We start from the raw sequence: 14,669 nt of genomic DNA on the forward strand, positions 1-14,669 counted from the left end.
TTGACCAAACTAAGCGATCCCAATGATGGACCTTTGTTATAGACAAAGCAACCCTCTCTCTAAATACAGAATAACTCAGTACAACCCTGGTCAGATGCGTACATGAACTGATGAAGCCTCTTGGATGAGAGGTGAAAGGTCTTCCTAGACAAATGACCAAGTCCAGTTGCTTTTGACTGGAACTGCTTTGGGGATAACGATGACCTGGACGAATGAGAATATTCACAGGCTTAACTCAGTACAACTTCTCCTTTAAAGTAGACCACAATTTCTAAGTGATCAACATATCTTATGTGAGGGCAGCAGAAAAATTATATAGCTTTCACCTCCTGACATGTTTTAAAAAGTTTCGGTTGAGGTGTATTTGAGTATTTGGTCACCTTTGATTCTGTGAATCAGATAATGTAATGTAACTCAAAACTCTGTGGCACATAGCTGCCATTTCTGTTACCTCAGAAAGGTTGACTACATCCAACAAGCAGCTCATTATATGTGAAATCATATGTGCCTTCATCAAACTTCTGAACCAAGTATCATGCTCATATATTTTATCATACATAAGGGGCTTTCACACCTCAGAACAGTAACTCACAGCCTCCAGTCATTTCAGTGAGGGGAGGCAGCAGAGGGGAAGCTGTTTTGATCGCAGCGATAGGGGTTTGAAGCGACTGACGCCCACATGAACACGTACACTGAAGTTCTGGCGGTAACCCCTCAGCGGCTGGAGACGCTTTTAAAAGCGCTTTGCTTTTTTCGGAAACGCTGTTGAAGGTAGGTGGTTGACAGGGGGTTGCTGCGCGGGGGTGGGAAGGCAGCTTAAACTGTAAATGACAATTTACTCATTACAATGTAAGTTTAAGGTTGGATGACAACAATTCAATCGTTTCCTCATAAACCTGTCATTATCTTTAGGCTTGATAAATGACTCACACTGTTTCTGTTAACTGAATATCCCCAAACTGATGCCACTGGAAATAAAATGAGATGAGTGTTTTTAAGGCACTTATTCAGTCTCGTGTTGCTTTCTCGAAACAAATGGGGTGATGCCAGTGATGAGGCTATTAAGTCACATAACTGGTTGCTGAACTGTTTCCCATATAATGAAAGTACTTAAAGTGCCAGTAATTGTTTTGCACTTTTAAAGGCAACTAGAATCATTCATGTTTAATTGAGTAAAAGATTTATGATCACATAAATGTATATAATAAATTAAGCTTTTATACATAGTTCTTTTGCACACACACACAGAGGCAGGTAAAGCAGAGGTTGTTTCTTGGGATCTCATTGAGATGGATCTCCTGTCTAATCCCTCTTGCAGCCTCCTCTTTGGATCTTGTCTGCAGGCTCATCACATACGTTGCTGCTGCCAAAGACATTTGCACTCCCCTGCTGAACACATTCATAGCTCTTACAGTTTCAATCCATGACCAGAATCAGGCTTTATCTGTATTTTCTTACAGTCTTTCTTTCTCGCTGTCTTGTTTTACATTTTGTTTTCAGATTTTTTTTTCTGTCCTGCTTCTCTTTGTCTCTTCTCTCTTAAATAAACCCATAAATTTAATTGATACAAGTGCTAAGCTGAAACAATATGATGAAACCATTAGTCATACAGGCAATACGGCAATGTCTAATTTATTCAAAAAGTTAAAACATGTAATCATCAAAAGTTTCCAAAAGCATATCTGGCATCTCTCTCTCTCTCTCTCTCTCTCTCTCTCTCTCTCTCTCTCTCTCTCTCTCTCTCTCTCTCTCTCTCTCTCTCTCTCTCTCTCTCTGTCTCTCTCTGTATCTCTCTCTGTCTCTCTGTCTCTCTCTCTCTTCCACATATACACAGACTGCACACACCTACTCACACTGGAGACTGAGGGTTTTAGTGAGGGTTTTTCTTGCTCATTGAGAGTCTAAAGGTTGGAGGGGTCACCGTATGCATTCATTGTTCTCATAATGTGGGCGTTGGGAAGCCCTTTGAGACTCTAACTGTGGTTAAGAATGCTGTACAAATAAACTCAACTTGCAAATGTGTGTCTCTTGCTGCTGGTAAGTGAGCCAAAGATGGAGGTGCAGAGAGGCTGACGCGGAAGAGTATGAGGTGTTTTAGTGGAGTAAGGTGACGATGAAAACTCATCAGACACGCCAGATGTATTGACTGCCATGTGTCTCATCTGCCTCCCTCTCAGCACTGAGCACTGAAAAAAACCCCGCCAAACGCTTATTACACTTGGGGAAAAAAGTCAGGGGAAAGAAAGGTCGATGCTATTCTCAAATTACAATTCTCTATCGCATCACACGTCTCTGATTCCACAGGAAACAATTCAAGAGAGAGACTGAGTGACTTACTTGTCTCGTCTCACTTAATTAAAAAAAAATAAAGTATCAATTAAATTATCATATTTGCAGAGGCCACAGAAGGATTCGGTATGATGTGAGTTAGAGACTGTACACTATAGTCCATGTATTCATTAATGTAATTAACAAAATAAAAATCCTGTAAATGTTCTGGGAAATTTGGCCTTTTACAAGAAATCCACCCACTTCTGGTGAGCCGTTTTTTGATCACGTTTAAGTTTTGTAGTTATTCAGGTTGGAATAAAATGCAAAAACTAATTGCTTCCTTGCTAAGATAGCCTTACTCTGTCAAAGGTAAAAAAAATAAATAAATAAATAAAAATAAAATGAAAAACAATTGCTGCAAGATAACGTTGGAGTGAGCTTTAAACTTGCTGGTAGGTGAATTTTGTAACTCTTTGGACAGAGCCAGGCCAGCTGTTTCCCCCAGCCTCTATTCTTTATGTTGAGCTGGGCTCACCATATGCTAACTCTAGATTCATTTTTACTAAACAGATAGCAGGTGTCAATCTTCTCATCTAACTTTCTTCAGGAAAGGAAACGTGTTTCCAACTATTCCTTTATAATTATATGAGTGTACTGCATATCGTTGCACAGTTGTAAAATAACAATAAACGAACCTTGTTGTTGTTGTAACATTGTTGTAACCAGCACTGATCCATGTCCCCAGGGTCCCATGTTCACCCAACTCAATATCCTCTTTATATTAATAAGATATTTCAAAGGGATTAATGTTTTCAGTAATGTTTTCTCCTATAGGTCAAATCTTCAATGTATGTTTGGGTCAACATGTTGAAATCACCCACCTACAGCTAAAAAGCATACTGATCAAACATATGCCTTCAAATTAGGTTTAGACATATTCTACAGAATGTCCATAGCCAGCTTTACTTACACTTATATACTTATGGTGTCATGGCAGCTACAGTTAAGTGACATGGGGTCCTCTTAGCCGAGGGATCTTGTGCAAAAAGCGCTCTAATTTTCATAGTGAAGCTATCTCTTGACCTTCAGTGTTCTTCAACCATTAATTGATAAAGGTATAGTAAAAAAGAGAGAGAGAGTTTGTGTGTGTGTGTTTAGGATTGTGTAGGAACAGGTTTTTGTGCAGCCCTTTTACTGAATTAGCTTTTTAAAAACATTCCCATCAGGTAAAGATAGGCAGCAGGATGTGTTCATCTTTGGTTATGCTTTCTATATTTGCGGATGAATTTAATGGATTGGATTTATATAGCACCTTACTCAGTACTCAAGGCGCTTTATAGAGTCCAGGTTCCATTCATTCACACAGACATACATGGTGTGGGTAAACTACGATATAGTCACAGCTGCCCTGGGGCAGACTGACAGAAGCGTGGCTGCTTATCATCCCCTCCAACCACCTCCTCAAACATACAGCAGTCATACACATTCACACGAGGTTAGGTGGGTGAAGTGTCTTGCCCAAGGACACAACGACCATGACATAAGTAGGGCGGTAGGGCTTCCGACATTGGCCGACTTGCTCTACCAACTGAGCCTCATCCGCCAAAATGTGGCATACTGTAATATGCTAACATGATGATTATAAAGCAATTAGTCTTGTGCTGGATGAATCAATTGGAACTCATGTTCGTAAACCAATCAGTCATCATTAACTTACTGTATGTTGTTAAGCTTTATAACAGATTGTTCATTTACATATTAGCAAGACATATGCTTCATTACATAAATGCTGACCAATACTATGTCGGCCTATACAATCAAATTAAAGTCAAACAATTGTGGGATAGGGCAGCGTGGTGGTTAGCAATTCCGCCTCACAGTAAGAGAGTTCCTGGTTTGAATCCCGGCTAGGGCCCTTCTGTGTTGAGTTTGCACATTCTCCCCGTGTCTGCAATGGTTTTCTCCAGGTTCTCCGCCTTCCTTCCAAAGACATGCATGTGTTAGGTTCATTGATGACTCTAAATTGCCCATAGGTGTGAATGTGAGTGTGAATGATTGTCTGTCTCTGTTTGTCTCTATGTGCCCTTTGTCCAGGGGGTACCCCGCCTTACACCCGATGTCAGCTGGGATCGGCTCTAGCCCCCCGCAACCCCGATAAGGACAAGTGGTTGAAGGATGATTACGGGAAGATACTAAGATTGCAATATGTTTTTAGATAACAAATTATTTAACTTTTGCTGCAATTATGTAGTCAAGGTATAAAAAAATAACATTCAGCTGAATGTTGCTTCTGTCTGATAACAAATTACAGTCTCTCTTTATGTCAGATATATTGTTTTTCTCTTCTAGTTAACGAAATAAACTGGATCACACATTGATTTCACTTGTCACCATTTCAACTTTCATTATAATTGAAATAACAGAATATGAAAATAACTGAAACTGATGAAAAATATAATTAACAGTGCAAGGGGTTATCTGAAGATGAAAAAGACCATTCAACTTTGTACTGATATACAAATTAATTTTTTTTCAAGTACATTGAGATAAATGAAGAATTATATTTTGATATATGGCTTTAGTCACTGCACATTTGCTGTACTGCATGTTATAATAGCAGCAGCGATTCTTAGGACCAAGTTGTATTGGATGTCACTGATTTTCCCATGCAATGCACATACCTCCATGTGAGCTTATTATCTAACTGCACTCTATTATTGCCCCATTACTGTATGTCATGTGCTGAAGGTCACACACTAGGAAAAGCCACCCTATAGCAATTTTTCTCCTTTGTTATAACAAATGTTGTATTTGCTCCCTGCTGTTCACGTCAAGGTGGATGCACACCACAAGAGTTCTGATATAACATGGATCCAATTACCCACACAGATGCAGAATATTAGGATAGAAACCCCTATAGAGGCCATATCCTATACCATCTAGATCAAGAGACCATGGCACAGACTGCAAATGTAGAATTTAATAGGCTGAGCAAGTCGTCAAGGAATCCCTGAGTGTCTTCTCCCTTATTTAAAGAAATGAAATGGAAAAAATAAGAAAATCAGACAACACTGCCTCACTGTAGGAACATTACAACCAATCTATTATATAAGATAAAATGTGTATGTCTATGAAAAGGCTGCGTTTCCTTTAGATATGGAATGTGGAAGTTGGCTTTGCAGAGAGCGGGGGAGAAATCAGCAGTGTGGAGGTTTGATACAAAGTAAAACTGCTGAAAAACAGAACACTTTTTTGCGTGACTGAAATTAGGAGGGACAGAAACACAGCAAGTGGTATCTGCCTTCTTAGCCGAGGCTGAGCACATTTTTCAGTTTTATAATGAGCTGGACTATGTGGTGGACTCAAAATTAGACATTTAAGTGTGTCAACTATGTAGTGTGTAGGTCCACTTCATCTTAAAAAACCAACCTCATATTAGGACATGCAAAAAGATAGTAAACACCTAAAGCTCATGCAGCAGTCATGAAGCCTGTAATGAAAACAAAAGTCTTTCTTGCTCTTCATACTGTACCACTATTCCAGAGCCACAACGTTTACTTCGGTTATGAATGATGACTACCTCAGTCGTAGAAAACAAGGAAAATGCAAATTTCATTAATGAAATGCAATGGTTTGAAAACTGCCTGGACTGAAGCTGCTGCCGTTTATGACACTTATTTTCTGACACACTAATCTTCTGTCAAATACAATTTTGTGTTTGCCTAATTGTACAAAGTCACTATATTGTTTGTATCACTGAAAAATAAAATGCAGCAGCTTAATAAGAGATTAGAGATCCCATAATCTGCTGGATTGGTCGGATGGATTTGTCCAAATAATATGACTTTGGTAGAGTACTAGCTCCCATTTGTGCCACCAATGTACTGTATTCCCCAAATCAAACTGTGTCAGGTCTTTTAACCCTCTAACCTTGAACCTGTTTCCAAGGGTGTGTCTTTCTTTGCAGATTGCAACTTCACATAGATTTAACTTCATAGCAGCCTCCATCTATTTTATTGCATAGCATGTATACAAGCATGTCAGGAGCCTCTCAGCTCTTTTGGTTAATTAGTTTATTGGCTTATTTAGTCAGTCTGCTAGTTCACTAGATTGAAGTTGCCTTTCTGGCTTATGTACATCAGTTATTATGCAAGTATGTTTTACGTATTATATTTTGTCTTCTTTGAAAATACTGTATCGGACAAGTGAGTGTTGTTCAGTGTTTTAAAAGTTGTGAATGAGTTGATAATAGAAGGTTAACTGACCTGAAACTTGAATCATATTAGTTCTAGTGCAACTGCAAATTAACATACTGTGTATTTTCAGTCTCATTGTTTATTTCATAGTGTGAGAACTTGATATAGTTGTGTGAAAGTCATAGAGTATGGTCTATACCTACTCTGTAAAGTGTCCTGAGATAACTTTTGTTATGATTTGGCATTATAAATAAAATTGAATTGAGTTTAATTGAAAATTGGATAAAGTTGTGGAATCTCGCAAGTTCATACTTTACTACAAACAAACAAAAGCTTTCTTTGTTTATAGTTTGGCTTTCCACCTATTCTCTTTTGAGATTATCATTATATATTGAAAATTGTATTGACACCCTGTGGACAAAACTTTATAGGACTGTCAATGAAATTTTTATTTTTATATCACAGTTAGTTATAGTGGTATTTATGATATCAATTGTTATCCTAGAAACCACATACACCCCAATTTTAAACCTCCGCAGCCTTTTAGTAGAGTACAACGAGCCTCTGAAGCATCTTTGAGTGTATTCTAACAGATACACCACAATGACTACAAACTCCGACTTATTAAGGGATCTGAAACACCATCACGGCAACTGAAAGAGTACACAACTTACTTGTTCAGCTTTTGGTTTCGGTAATCTATTTAGTTAGGACTTTGACTTTGATGTAGAAACATCCTGACATGGTCAAACCAAATTGCAAATGCAAATTAGTCTGGAACTTCTCATTCATTTTTTATTTCCAAGAAGTGTTATCAACATCCGCACACCAACATACTTCTGGACGCAATTGGATAGACCTGCTATTAATCACGATGAATTAATTGTATGAATGATGAAATGAGCACCAAACAAATATAAACACACTACAGCATGCAGAGATGAGCTGGGATGTTGTCATATCAATATTTTTTTGAACGATTGTTACTTAGTTTGCCATCAGAATTTGATATTAGTACCGGAACAGCAAGTTTCACATCACCTGCAGTCATCTTGTTTATGTGAGGGTGCACAAGCCAAAAATTACATTATCATATATATTTTGCGCAAAGCCTGGAGGCTCAGAAAGTAACAAACCCACCCAAATTCATAAAAAATATCTCAATTTTCCACATACATCTGTCCCCTGTCTTTCTATCATCCTTTTCTTGTCATTCTTTGGCTGCGCTCTCATAAAAAAGGCAAAGAAAACAAAAAAAGATGGAAAAAAAGAAAAAAGACACTATTTCCCTACATGATTGTTCTCTAACTATTCAGGAAGGGGGGATGCCTACATACCCAAGAGAGCTATTCCCTTATGAAATCATTAATTTTAGAGAAACACTCCAACAGCAGCTGATACCGCTCATTAAGCCCCAGCTCTTCCTCCCTCTTGCATCTACCTGTAAACACCTTTCATTTCCTGGAAACTTTCACCTGGAGACCAGACCTTCAAATCAACAGGTAAGATTCACCATTTACATGTTTGAGCTGTGCATACTGTATGTTCCTGCAAATGGAATACAAATGCTCATAATTGTGTATTAAGTCCTATTTCATTACAAGTGAATAATCCGAAATTGTAGATTATTTTAATTATTGCTGATTTAGATGACTGAGCAAAGGAGATCCATAAAGCCGTCAGCGACTCTGGGGAAGTCACCGTGCCTGGACAAGTCCAAACCACCATAAAACCACAAACATTTTGCCACTTTGGGTTTTCTGAGGATTTAACAAATTAGCTATGGCCAGCTTCCTCTAGCCACATATTTAGGATGCACTAATGAATATGTTGCATCTTATTTTTAGATCTTATTTGAGGTTTTAGATAGTAGTGGCTGCATGGGTACAGCTGTTTCCCTCTGCTTCCAGTCTTTAACCTCATAACCCCTGCCTCCAGCTCTATACTAAACGTATAGATATGAGAGAGATGTCTACCCAAAATTGAAATGTTTCCTCCTTTAAATAATTAAATGTATTATACAACCAATTCCATGGTAATTATTTTGTTCCATATAATAATTCTCTGTGAGATACACTTCAAACTTTAAGATGTGTTGGTTTCTCATCCTAACCAGGACGATTTGTTTACCAGCTCACATTCGTGGAAACACTACTGATTAAAGTTACAAAAGGTCTTGCATGGCCGTTGGATGACCTGCATGCAATCAGCTAGTTGGCTGCCTCCCCTCTGCATCAGCAACACTGCCATCTGGATAAGCCCACACACACCTGTGCTTTCTGAGAGTGTGCCACAGAGAGGCAAGCAAGGCTGAATCATTGAAGCAGAGGTGGAGGGCAGGAGACAGGGCTGCAAAAGGTCATGCAAGGAATAACTGTGAATCACCCTATCCTTAGTTTAAAATACATAATAGCACTACTGTTCAGAAGAAGAAGTCAATCCTGTAAATGCCTCAGGTAAAATATGGACTAGCAGAAAAATAGATAGATAAAACTTTAAGTACTCTCCACTCTTTCTCCAAATACTTCAAATTCCTCCTCAGACGGACCAGACATTTATTTCCCTTGAGGAGTATAAACATGCCTATTGCAGAGGAAACTGATGTCACACATTAAGCCACATTGTCTGCATCATTTTTACAAATGTAGCTTGGGGAAAAGATGAGGAGGGGTTAGCGACGCACCTGTTCCCTCACCGCTCTGGCACAATACGACCTGATCCATGGATTAATGGTTGTCCACATCAAAAAGGTCAACTCTATTCCCCCTCAGGCTTGCAGCAAGAGTTGGCTGAGTTTGTGTGTGTCTGCAGAATTCCAGAGAAAGCTGTCAGACGCCCCCCAGAGGAAGCCTGCTCTACACCCCTGTGCTCTGCTCATTCATTCATTAACCGGAATAATCCACACTCAGCTAAAAAACAAAGTCAACCACCGAACACTGTTTTGGGCTGAAGAAAGTGTGGAGATGGATGAAAGGACATCTGCAAGCTACAGGGGTGTGCAGATGTGGAGTGTGTGTATAGTGTGAGTGAGGGTGCGGACATGCTTTGGTTATTAAGCAGGGCTGAATCCTAAATGATTATTGACTAAGCTGTTTTTTCGGAGAAGACAGAGTGTTGAAGGAAGGTGCCAGGAGCCAATTTTACAAAACCTGACTTGCCTAAAAATGAGCTTACAAAAATGTCTGTAAACCTTTCTCAGCACAAGATCTGGCGATGTAGAGTTTACCTCCTCACAGTTCTTCTAATGAAATCATCAGAGGCCAGTCTATTTGTCGTGTTGCATATATACTATTTACTGCCCGCTAGACTGAGTCATTGTGTATCCATTTGAAACCCGATGAGAAAAACAAAAGCACCAAACTGACTTAAAATCACTAATCAATCCGTGTTTGTGTGTGTGTGTGTGTGTGTGTGTGTGTGTGTGTGTGTGTGTGTGTGTGTGTGTGTGTGTGTGTGTGTGTGTGTCATGACTCTTGCAGGATCTGAGATACCACTTATCTTTTATCTCAGGCAAATACACAGATATGAGTTGTAATTAACAGTGATTTGAAAGACCTTTGGCTCCACCACTAGTCAATGCCAGTGGGCTCCTTTTCCCTGTGCGATTACTACCGCATTGTTCTTTTCCAATGACCTTGGCTCAGCACATAATCAAGTGTCCGATTACAGCACACACACACACACACACAAACACACACACACACACACACACACACACTCACCCTGACAGGCTTGTTAGCTTTTACAGCAATTACTGTGGTGCATATCTGAGTGGCTGTTGGACACATTCAGGGTGCATCAGTAATCAAAGAAGTTCTGTCTTGTGTAGCACTGCTGTTGCTTTGTGCTGGTTACATCCACAAATCTGTCTTATTTTAAACACAAATCTGACATCTCACTGACGCCCAAATGTTCTCACAATTAGAGGCCAGTGTTTCTTCAATTGGGTGGCTATTTGTTGTGAATGAAAGACATTTATTTAGATTTTCTTTCATTGGTCAGTAAGGGCTCTAAACCCCAGTTTGAGGTCCATATTTACCTTATGAGCAGATGAGGTGACATAATCAGCACATGCTGATGTATATCAGGATATCAAGGTGTACTCTGGGTTCGTGAGGGGTTGCAGTTCAGTGGGTTGAGGATCTCATCACTACTTTTCTGTCCTGAGCATCATTGGTCAGTAACCTTCATCAGAGTGTGGCTAAGATGAGGATCGGCACCTCTAAATCTGAGGCCATGGCTCTCAGCAGGAAATCCGTGGATTGCTTACTCTTGGTAGGGAACAAGTCCTTACCTCAAGTGAAGGAGTTCAAGTAACTCGGGGTCTTGTTCACAGGTGAGGGGACAATGGAGCATGTGATTGGTCGGAGAATCGGCGCAGTAAGGGCAGTATTGCATTTGCTGTACAGCATCGTTGTGACAAAAAAGAGAGCTGAGCCGGGAGGCAAAACTCTCGATCTACTGGTTAATCTCACCAGTCTTGGGGAAGACTCAGGACTAAGTGTAGAGATTATGTGTTGGCATGATAATGTTGTATGAGTGATGTATTGCTGTGGAAGGGGGCAGCAGCTAACCCAATTTTAGCCACTTATAAAAAGCCTAATATTACTTTAAGTGAGCAATATATATTTAGACTATTTACACCGCTTTACCTTTCTGTAAGACAGCTGTAATTCTACCCTGCAGGGCCTTGGAGTTGCTGGTCTACCACCATCTTGATTGGTTAGTTTGTCTTTTATTGTGTGACTGGTGTTTTAAGAGGCTATAAACTAACAAAACTAACAATCAAACTAACTGATCGAGTCACTGGTAGACCACCAACAGCCGTGATCTGCAGGGTAATTACTGCTTTTGTCTGGTGGCTTTGATGAGAGCATAGAACAACTTCAGTTCCCTGAGCGGGCTCTGTCTGAGGGCAAGGTAACGCAGTAAAAATATTCTAAATAAAGCATACAGTTTTTTAGGTGTGCCTTTGTTTAGGCAATCTAAAACACATGCCCACATCCACAGCAGTACGTTGCTTAGCTTCTGGGCTTGGACTCTATTTTCCAAACTGGGGGCATGTCGACTGCCATCTACTGTAGGTAATAAACTCAGTTACGGTTTTGGGCAGGGGCGACCAGGCAGGGGCGACCAGGCAGCCGCCCAGGGCGGCATTTTTTCATGACAATTGTGGGGCGGCACATACGGATTTCTATTATCTATCTGTAATATCCCTATGTGGGGATTTGGCAAATTAGCGCCCCCTGCAGCTGCATGCGCCCCAGCTTGCTGACTTTTTCCCTTGGACTGTGACCTGGCTCTGACGTCACTTACCAAGAAATAACACAGTTGCTTGGTCATTAAAGGATAAATGAAACAAAGCAATCGCAAACTGCACTCTTTCAGTGTTTTCGTAAGCGTTCACCTGGAGCTGTGAGGTGACGCTGCAGCTGTGGCAGGTGACACGAACGTCAACAGGAACTACAGGAAATGACTCACCTACGGTCCAGAAAACGGGCCATATCATAACGTCACCTGGTAAGTGACAGTAGCATAGACCTTATCATTAACGTAAACGTAACAGCAGGGGGTTGTTGGTATATTGAATTGCATCCGTGAGGATCTCCTCCGGGAAGTAATTCCGTGTAGAACCGCCAGTGAATACACTGATTATAAAAACCTCATAAAACCCTACTTTAAAAAATAAGAACTGTCCTTTTAATCTTGTGCTACTTAGTGTCCACTGGAATGCAAATCTCCGGGATGTCAACACCGTTCAACTTCTGTAGTTCATTGTCATGAGAATTACAAAAAAATGAATGCTGTCTCGTTTTCTCAGAAGTGAAATATTATAACTAATAAACTAAATCTAAAATTAATTCGCATTCGTTTTATTTATTTATTTATTTTACCCGGCAATTGCATTTTGGTTTAGATTTGATTTAGTTTAAGTTTACTACAAATATTTTTGACAGCTTTATTTTTTTAAATTTTAATTTCAGTTATAGCTTACTAAATAACCCTGTACTACTGGGGCTAAGAAACAAGCAGTTTACCCAGGCAAAGCATGCAACTAAAAGACCTGTTCCTTCCAAGCATAAGAAGAAAGGGGAATCTGCTGTCAACAGATTTTCCTTCAAAGTAATGGTGTAAAACTGCATTTCAGAGTTATTGCATCACTGACTTTCTGAATTGCTGACGTTTTGCAAAAACATGGACTAAACAGCAACAAAGGTTTAGTCAGCAATGTTTCATCAGTAACTGGTATGCTTAAATTCTTGAGTTTGGCTTTGAATTAATCCTTGGAAACTGCTCAATGAATGAATGCAATACCGCCCGTGTGGTTGTGCAACATGGACCCTAATAAAAATGTATTGATGTAAATGGCCAGCGCTATACTGCCTTTTCTTCGCATGCTCTAGAGTTACCATGGACAGCACCTGCATGCATACAGAGCTGAGACTGTGTATGAAGGGCAGACAGACAAAGTGACATTATTTATTTAGGACTTGTTTGGTGACATTTAGCATGCAGAAATAAAGAAGTCCCTGCCGCAGCAGACATGAAGCCAGATGCAGTGAAAAAAGTAAAGACAAAACAAAAAAACATGGCAGCTAATAATGCTTCCCCATGTGGCAACTATGTCAGGCCTCTCAAGCACATATTCATTATTCAGAGGGTGTTCCTCCATCTCTACCACTGCTCTACCCTTCCCAGTCATCCCCACCATAGATTTATAATTTATCACCCCATCCCTATAAATCTTTAAGTGTTTTTAGAACACCCGTTGGGGATGTATAATTCAATGATCTGCACACCAAAGCAAGCTTTTTCCATGAAGGTAAAATAACAGAATATCCTCTGAAAAAAGCAGGGGCCATTCCCCTTGTGATATTATGTAACAGAAAACTATCCTGGAGAGCCCCTTCCAAATTATTTTCTGCATGTTGAACAGGTGCAGTGGAAGAAGATTGATTCTTTTGTTCCATCCCCCTCTGTCTGTCTGTCTGTCTGTCTGTCTAAGTTCTAACACCCAAGCAGAACTGCGGTAAAGTGACCTTCGGCAGAATACAGAACCAAACTTGACTATCAAACTAAGCATGAGTGTCAACAAAACATTCACAGTAAAAAAATAAATAAAAATAATGTGCTAAATACAGTAGAATATTAGGTTGTGATGTTGGACTATTGTATGTATGACATGACGTGCAAAATTATATATTAGTACGGAAGTGTAACAAAATATTGAAAATATATATATGCAAAAACAGAATAGTGAGTCAAGCCAATGTTGTTAGTTAAGGGGTTGAGTGTGTTGTTGACTATATTCTAGTCAAGAGACTGTAAATAATAAGGTGTTGCTCTATTAATGCACTAAAAACAGCAAGACTAAAAACCATCTCTGCCACTGTCTGCTGACTCAGGAACGCACAGAAACAAACAACTGTGCACCTGGATTTGTAAAGATGCTTCTCCCCAGTAATAATCCGACACACCCGAAGCCTCGGTACTGTGCCGTGAACTGTAAAGCCCATAAAACAGCCAGTTCATCGGCTGAATTAATAGTTTGAAAAAGTTTATTGGCAGGCTGTACCACTGAGAGGCAGTTAACGGTAATTTACGAGGCATTTGTCTGAGCTGTTTGTGGGATAATGTAGCCATCTGACTGTAAAAAGTATTGCCACATTTCAGATAATGTCTTTTGCCTTTTTTATTATTATTAATGAGAAAGTCAATATTACACAGTAGTGAATCCAAGCATGCCAACTCACAAATATTTGAAATATCCCAAATTAATCTCATATCTTTGCCAAATCTTTGCTGTGCAGTCTCTCAAAACAGGCACTTTAGAGTTTAAAATGTTTTTTATCTGTGTAGGTTTTGATATATTTTATCAACACCACCCTTTCGATACTCTTAGACAGCATCATGTTTGGGCTTCATCGATTGTTAAGAAACTTTGCTTGGAGGAAGCTGATCTAAGCACCTTGTTGGTTTTTCTTTGGTTTGTGACACATTCTGTCACACTGATCATCAGAGGATTCATGTTAGTTGTCTGTGAAGCAGCAGGAGAGATGTGAACATAGGGAAGCTTATCACATATGAAAGGATTTGCTGGGCGCCCTGCTGGGTTGACTTGTCCCATGCAGAACAATGTTCTTCACTATCTTCATAGTAAGATGTTGTAGATGGATCAGTTTTAAAGGTTCCCATTTTTAA

Source organism: Echiichthys vipera (genome assembly GCF_963691815.1).
Source record: "Echiichthys vipera genome assembly, chromosome: 7".
Classification (NCBI taxonomy): Eukaryota; Metazoa; Chordata; class Actinopteri; order Perciformes; family Trachinidae; genus Echiichthys; species Echiichthys vipera.